We start from the raw sequence: 8765 nt of genomic DNA, 5'->3' as shown, positions 1-8765 counted from the left end.
CATGTCTCTTCTACATCAACATGTGTCCCCTCTTCTCCATGTCTCTTCTACATCAACATGTGTCCCCTCTTCTTCATGTCTCTTCTACATCAACATGTGTCCCCTCTTCTTCATGTCTCTTCTACATCAACATGTGTCCCCTCTTCTTCATGTCTCTTCTACATCAACATGTGTCCCCTCTGTGGAAAGAGACTCTGAAAGTTTCAGGAACAAAGATTCTCTCTCTTTTTGATCCATTTCTATAAAAACCTGTCTGAAAATGAGCTGATCAGATTTTGGCCACTTTATGATGTCATAACGATGTTTTGTCTTGAGTAACCATTAGCCAATCAGCAACCAAGGTAACCCCCCCCCCTTATCACCTGAATCTCCTCCTAGAGCACCATTGAGTTATTTTTAACCAAATCTCTCTCAGAGGGGCGTGGGGAGGGGCTCCTTATTTTCATCTAAAGTAACAGACAGAGAATCAGCAGTTTACTTCCAGACCATCCGGAAGGTAGGTTTAAAATTGCATAAAAACAGAAAGCAGAACAGTTTGACGGACTTAAACATCCTGTATTGAAATTCATTTTATGGCACAGATGCATCGAGGTCACACATTGGGATAACACTCGGTTTCCTCCTGTTCATCACCATCATCATCTTCATCATCCTCTCTGCCTATCTGCGGACTAAGTGAGCTTTTCTATGACTACACTAACTAACACTAACAATTCAGCAATTATAATCAAATGTTTTAATTGTATTTGTTTTTTCACCACCACTATCAAGAAGATACAGTTTGACCAATCAACGGCGCAAGCTCAGACAGACACTGAACAGCATAGCACAGGTGAGAGGAAGCGTTGAAAGATGTGTGCTATGCTATGCTAGCTCAATGGCTGTAAGGATGGAACATTTACTGGGTTGGTCTGAGTCGGAAAATATCTTATTTTAAGTGTTCTGTCGCGCCATCATGTGGTTCTTGTTTTAATCACATATCTCAGCAATGAATTGTAATATGTTTGATCTTCTGAGCCCTTACTCTAGCTATTTAATTGATCTGTTCATATCTTACACTGCACTGTAACTTTTATCCATGTATTTTTTTCTTTGATTTTTAATGACTGATTTTAAATGCCATTTTCTTAATGTCTTTCATTTTTGTAAAGCACTTTGAATTGCCTTGTGTTGAAAGGTGCTATAAATAAACTTGCCTTGCCTTATCAATTGTATTTATATATCACTATATTGTAATTTACACATTTATCTCGGGGGGATTTTAAATGCATGCTAGCTTGCTAAACTGTGATGGTAGACACTGTGTAGATTATAACATGTTACCTCTCTCGTTTCAGACCCTGCCGCCCCTTACCTGCCCTCAGTTTGTCCACACAGTGTTTTCTGCTCTGACCAATCACCTGACCCGTATCATTCGTACACGCTGGCGTGCTGAATGCTCATCGATTTGATTTGAGAAAAGTTTTTATTCCCTCAGCAACATTGGAAATAAAATGATTGATATGAAAACAAATATTTTTGCAAATCTTTGAGTCTGTCTTCATTTTTTCAAGAGAGGCTTGTCGGTGTGTTGCACAAAGTCTAACTTAGTCATACTTCCTGCTTTCTTACAGTGAAGACACTTTTCTGCCTGTTCTCGCCTCTGCTTCATTTATCTTCTCCGAAAACTTCAAGCGCCGGCTCCTGAACATTTATTAAAGGTGGTAGGTGTTTCCAAAGGATCTGAATATCTGAGTATCTCTTCCCTATAGTTTGCTGGGTGATATATCTGTTAATCATCCAATCAAAAAGTCAGGTGGAGAATTGACCTGCCGAAAGAATCTGATGTAAGGTGGAGATATGACGTCCTAACTTGTTCTGGGCTCCACAGGAATAACTCCCACTGTGTTCAGCTCTGAAGTCAGTGATGGTGAAGATCTGTCCTGAAGCTTTTGGAGAGTCTTCATCCTCCTTGTACCAGGTGTAGTTAGCTGCTGGGTTAGCATCACTGCTACAGGTCAGAGTCACTGAACTGCCCTCCTCTATCTCAGAGGGACTCACGGACACAGAGGGGAGCTTTGGAGAGTCTGGAGGAGAAGTGCTACACAGGTTATTTTAGGTTTATGGTGTTTTACAGTGCATGTGGTGTTACACAACCCAGTCTCACGGCATTTCGTGTTGTAGTCACAACATTGAATCTATTGATTCGTGTTCACCAACAACACGATTTTCCCCTTTTTTTCGTGTCACACAGAACGATTTTAAAAGCAATGTATTTCTATTGGGAGTATGTTTCGTGCCTGCACCACGTCTTTTTTTCCGTTCGGGTCTTGGAAGTCCGGAAGCTGTGGGGTTCATAAAAACATGTTCTTACTCAATATCAAGCACGAAACTTTCTACCAATAGAAATACATTGCTTTTAAAATAGTTCTGTGTGACACGAAAAAAAGGGGAAAATCGTGTTGGTGAACACGAATCAATAGATTAAATGTTGTGACTACAACACGAAAGGCCGTGAGACTGGGTTGTAGGAGATGGAGAAAAATCATCTTCAGAGTCACAGTATGACTCAACAATGTTTGGGTTTGAGTCTGTGGAGTTAGCTGAATACTAATCTTGCCATGAAACTAATATTTCAAAGCTTTTATATTGTCCATAATTATAATATGATGCAACCTAGTTCTGGTCTGCACTGTAAGCCATTGACTCACTGTGCGTTTGCATATTTTCATTTGAGTTTATATAAAAAAATATTGAATGTGAATATTTCTATTTCTGTCGCCCTTGGCTGAATGTGTCGTCTGTATGAATTATGATGCTATCAGTACTAACACTCTATAGAATAAAGCATCTTAAATCATCCACGTGATGTTTTAACACTCTGTAAATCATCTTTAAAAATACATTCAATTTGATTGCAAATTGATGTGCTGATGATCAGTTATTTCTTCCCCCACATGCAGTTCCTTAAAATCAGAACCTGAATCCTTCAATGTTGAATAATTACCCATCTCTATTACTCCCTTCATATTATGAAGCTGATTTAAAAAAAGTCAATAACTTTTGAGCATAAATGACATTTTATACATGTAATAATCTGGCTTCAGACTCNAAAGTGATGTCAATATGATAACAGTTTCTCCACAACCAGATGTCACACGACCGGTTCACATTGAGTGAAACGCATCCACGGGCACATTACCACTAAGAGCACCATCAAACTAAAGTACCATAGGGCACCTAAGACTGCAGTATCAGGTCCTTTCAATCATGCAACAAAAAAGAAACCGTATGCACGTGGTTATTCAAACTGAATGGTCTATCGAAAAACAATCGAGTATACAGGGATATCACAGCATCCCCATGGTAGAGGGTTCCACGAATAGGGTCGGTTTAGGAGAGTCAGCGGCCCACTCGCGGTCTAGTCTGTCACCGACCGACCCCGCACGGGCTCCCCGCGACCGGGCCCCCCATTTCCTATCCTTTGCCTAAAGAAACGGCGACATGCCCTACTGAGACAACTCTCACAGGGAGCTGATACCCCACAACAGGCCCCCATCCCCCTACGCGACTAGAGGCATAGGGTCGGTAATAAAACTCACGCTTTTACTGAGGAATTCGGGAACTTTATAACTAGGACAGTCGTTCACACGCAAGAGTTGCGGCACTTACCTGCAAACCCCCACTTTTTACATAAGCATGTGTAACTCCTATTAGGTAGACGTCTAGAATCCTGTTCTGGATGATGTCATTACTGGCTCGACGATCCATGCACGCCGGCTCGCCATGGATTAGTGAAGCACGCGCACGCGCACCTCTTATCGTTCCCATCTAACAAAACGTCCGACGGAAAAAAGGTTCGCACGTCTAACTTGGCGTCCGGCGCCGGCTCTATATGTCAGCTTCTGTGCCATTGGTGACGCAGGCGTTGTGCCGGCTGTGTGTTTTCCCAATCGAAAAGGACTGTACCCATCATACTTAATTAAAACGAAAGATTCAAATCAACCGATTGTACGATAAATACGGGTACGAGTAAAAATAGAGATCAATGTCGGATTTTACCTTAACAACGAGGCGATCGATAGGGCTCGAATTCAATCGAAATTGTGAATCGATTATAGTTTATAGATCCATGGAATCTGATTTATTTGGTAATGATTTATCCGCACCAGTCAACTAGTTAAACTTAACACACATTTAACACAAGTACAATATCCACCAAGTGATATACTAAGGTTTCAACTCTAATAAACCAAGTATAATGTGTATTAGATAATTACACCGAACACACCTGGGTAAGACGTACTATACCAAACTATTCAGACCGGTAAACGGAACGGAAACGGAGCATTTGTTTTCTTTTCATTAACAAGCTAGGCTCGACAGAACAGAAAAATCCCTGTCATACCTTCTAACTATCGGTGTTTTAACAGTACCAACTCCACGAAGTAGCTACACCCAAACAGGACCTGCTTTTCGTTTTTTGAGATGAGTTTTCAGTGAGTGTTTGCAATTAGTCGTCGAAAACTAGAATAAGACTCTAGCATCCCTACTACGTTACGACATAGTTGTCTGGATGTACTCCTGACCTTACTACCTCTCACTGGGGTTCGACTTCATGGTAAACCTACACCAGTCTTGGCTCAACATGGTAGACAAGTCTTCACATAGGTACGCTTTGAGTCCAAAAGAAAAAAGTAAACAGTTACAACAACTGTAGAAAGACAGGTTAAGTTTAAGGGCAAGTTGAGTAGTAAAGTTAGGTTATGTAAACACCGTACTTATTTTCGAGTGCTTCAACAGAAAGTAGGTCAGGTTTCTGTTCTAAGCGAGTTCTGGTTGCTAGTCTGTCCTACTTTTCTGCGCGCATGACAGACCGGTTCATTGAACGTCACACCACGAGGGTGCTAAAGGTTTGGGGTAGTCTGTCGGATGGCAACTACAAACATAGGAGACGTGATATCTCGTAGTTACAACTTTACAACATTTTATGGACATTCAACGGACAGAAGATTAAGAGACTTAACTCAACATTCTTCCAGAAAGAAAAAAAAAGTTTAATTTTGAGAGAAATCAAATGTAATACTTTGGAAAATTCCGTTTAATACTTTTTAATAGCCTTCATTTTTGCTAAATTTATTTATCAACTTGTAATACTTTTTAAGACCCCGCGGACACCCATGCTTGTAAACAAACTAATGGAGCCCCTGTGAACTGTAGTGTTTACTCCAGTGCTGCCACAAACCAAACCAACATACCGTAATTTTCGGACTATAAGGCGCACCTGAATATAAGCCGCAGCAGCGGCATACCACTCTCGGTTCCACTTTTACTTTTGCGCGCTACTCTTTTCCGGCCTCCAGCTTTTCCTGCTGGAACCCGCCGCTTAAAGGTGGGGGTCCGCGGACCGGCCATAGAGCCCATAGAGTTAAAGGTGTTGGCCGTTAGCTGTAAAAATCCATAGATTAGCCGCACCGTTATATAAGCCGCAGCGTCGAAAAATAGGGAAAAAGGCGCGGCTTATAGTCCGAAAAGTACGGTAATTTACATCAAACAATTCCAACACAGGGTCCAAACACATGCTGCTTCCTGTGCTTTCAACCACATTACACAGTGGAAATGGGCCCCAGTTGTCATGGATATAAATCTGTTGATATTTGAGCTCAGTAGCTGGAACGATTTAGGACTTAAGATGAGAGCATGTGATAAGGATGAAAGCTTCAGATAGAGCCAATCAGTGAACAAAGAGTCAACAATTAACTGTGTGCTTAGCTGATCACCTTTGACACTTCCTCAGAGTTTAATGGAGTCTAAACGGCCATTCTTAGCATATGACTTGCTCATAAAAAGTCTGTCATTAATCAGTCAATCATCTCATTAGAGACAGAGGTCTACGAGGCAGAGACGCTCTGACAGAGTCCTAGCAGGGTAGAGGGTTAAATATTAGACCTCCTTTCTGTCTCGGTGGAGAGTAAATGTCACCTGCTTCAGTGAGAGCTGCCCCTGCCTCCTTCAACATCAAGTGAGGTTGATCACTGATTGATGTTCTCCTCTTTCATCTGACTCACATAAGGGTGCACATAGACACTTTTTCTGTCAGAAAGGCACTGGCAGGTCGCTGGGGAACGCCTGCTAGCAGCAAAAACACCCTCCCAGAACTCTTTAATTGACAATGATATCATGGAAACACTATGATTCTCACTATGAGCAACATCCGGTGTCCTCCCGGCCGAACTGCTCCAACAAACAGGCTTTTCTGTCTTTGTTATGATAGTTTCCATCTGAGAGACACGGCCAAACACGAGCACCCTGGTGCTTTTTCTGAAACGTTTTCATCTGAGCGCTGGAAGTGGGTGAGAGTGCTCTGAAAAGATACAGTTTTTTTTCTGGAGGTGGACGCCACTGAAGGCTAGCACTCTGTTCTCATTGGAATCAATTTGAAAAAGACGCTGGTGTTTAGAAAAAGCTCCATGTCCACACGGGCCATAATGCTACAATGTGACACAGCAGGAACAGGTCTGTGTGCTGCTTCTACTAATCAACGCAGTGTTTACCTCCTCTTACGAATCCGTTGGTGGCGATGGCGGAGGTCGAGAGTCCGGTGATGGTTGTCACCACGGTAGCCATGCCCACGATCAAACAGGAGAGACCTGAAGAGAGAGAAGACAACAGAGGGAGTGGAAGGAATGTGCTACACTGTTAACAGTTTTCTAGCGGGCCGCCCGGCACACTCTGTGAAAAGTAGCACAGCCTCAGAGGCGAGCTGCACTGAAGCCCGCCACATGTGTCGCCCCGTGGAGATATTTCACATCAAAGCGGAGATTTATCAACAAGTGCTTGGGGGAGGGGGGGGACTGTTTGAAGTGAGGAGAGAAGCGACACAGTGTTGATGTGGTGAAGCCTGTGTGCCACACTGAGAGCTGATTCTGCACACTGATGCTGTATTACTCAGTTATGTGCAGCCTGTCATTTTGATGCTTCTCTGTAGCCTGAGGTCTCTCACACACTATTTTATTTCACTGTACAGTATTTCGTTTTCTATCTGTGTTTTTCATTTTGGTTTTATTTGTATGTATGTTTATGTATGCACCACAACACCAAGTCAAATTCCTCGCATGTGTTAACCTACCTGGTAATAAACCTGTTTCTGATTCTTACATTCTGTTCTTGTACCGTTCACCTTTACTGCTCGTCATGTGCACATTGCAGTGTTGCTCCTGCCTCAGGCTGCAACCGGCTTACAGTTTCAAAATTATTTAAACAGTATTTTCTTTTAGGACTGGGAGGTTTTGCCAGTGTATCTGTTGAATGATAACAGCTAAAAATAAATTCCCCAAATTATCATTATGATTGGAAAATAACATGTACCCACAATAAAAGATTATACTATGTTGACTGAAGCTAATAACCTCTCAAAGATGACAAACTCATAGTGTACTGTTATCTACATAATCTACCATAATAACTTTATGTATTGATGGAAAAAAAGTATTAATGAAAGTTAAACAGTTATAAAACATGATCTAATGAGACCTGTGGCGTATGGTTGTTAGTAGCCTTGATATGTTACCTGTCGACCTGTATACAGTATGTATTCATTTGTATAGTATTTCCTCTTACAGTACTATTTTAAATGTATATATGCGTCCTATTCCTGCATCTTACACAACTGTATGTATTTGTTCTCCCCAGCTGTGTGGAAAAGCAAATGTATTCAACACTTCTGAAGAGGAACAAGGAGTTACACCATCTGCTTTTTCTCACGTTCAACCACAGGAAGCTTTTGCACACGCGATATGTCCAAAACACAATGTCTGTACATGAATCCAAACAGGTGACAACATTTCATTTAAACTGTCAGCTCTTCAGAGGGGAGCTTACCGATTCCAGCCTGACCCACGATCCATGACATGCGGATGAAGAGCATCACACCCCAAATGTTCAACATGCAGCGCACCTGCAGAGAGGAGGGACGGTTACTGGGGGTCATAGAAGCGAGGGGGGGGGGGCAGCTTTAGTTCAACCAAACAACATTTCACATTTTCTGGTGATAGAGAGGCGAAGTCCCTACCTTTCCGAGAGAGCTCCATGGGACCTTATTTTGGAAAAATTATGTATTGAAGTCAATGGAGAGAGAAAGATTATCTTTCGATCCCGTTTGAATTGTGCCACGAATTACACATATGATGTTTGTCAATTGAAAAGAGAATTTTGCAAGTCAAAAAAATTAAAATGAGTCGTAAAACTGTGAAGTAACACTTTTTTTTTTGTGTGAAACGCTCAATGAACTACATCTCCCGTCTCGCACCACACACCAAGACGGCCGTCACGTTGCGGAACTGGGATTCTGGGATTTGTAGTCTTTCTGGTTGCGTATTTATCATTGTCTTATATTTCAAAAGCTTTACGACAANGAGAAAGTGGAGCAATATTCTCGCCACGCCAAGCAACAGCCTCGAACAACCTCAGCTATACAAGTGACCACATAAGCCATGCTACTGATGCTGGACAGTTTTTCAGTGGATGCACAATAAACAGCAACATACACATTAATGTAAATAAACAGCCAAATAATGGATCAACGCTCTGTCTAATATGTTCGCTAGCTGTTAGTGTTGTTTCGTGCAGAAGGCAACGGAGGGACTATTTTATTTTGAACATCATTATTTACTAATAAAAACTATTTAAATTAGAGTGTGTATTTTTCTTTTCTTTTCTTTCATATTGCCACACTTGGTAACCGTTTTATAAAAGCAATAGCTCACTTCAGGCCGTGATATATGCTC

At 41.7% G+C, this 8765-nt stretch overlaps 1 protein-coding gene and 1 long non-coding RNA gene across 3 annotated transcripts in view; both read left to right on the top strand.

The window, feature by feature from the left end:
• The window catches only part of pds5b (PDS5 cohesin associated factor B), a 464227-nt gene that overhangs the window by 436334 nt on the left and 19128 nt on the right, over window positions 1-8765 (top strand). The window lies entirely within an intron of this gene.
• On the top strand, window positions 521-1487 carry LOC104959399 (uncharacterized). Its single transcript, XR_799857.1, has 3 exons — window positions 521-675; window positions 772-832; window positions 1338-1487. It is a non-coding gene; the product is annotated as an uncharacterized lncRNA (long non-coding RNA).

This window comes from Notothenia coriiceps, unplaced genomic scaffold (genome assembly GCF_000735185.1).
Source record: "Notothenia coriiceps isolate Sejong01 unplaced genomic scaffold, NC01 NC01_scaffold00030215, whole genome shotgun sequence".
NCBI lineage: Eukaryota > Metazoa > Chordata > Actinopteri > Perciformes > Nototheniidae > Notothenia > Notothenia coriiceps.
The sequence above is the reverse complement of the archived record's forward strand: the minus strand, read 5'-3'. Positions and strand labels throughout refer to the sequence as shown.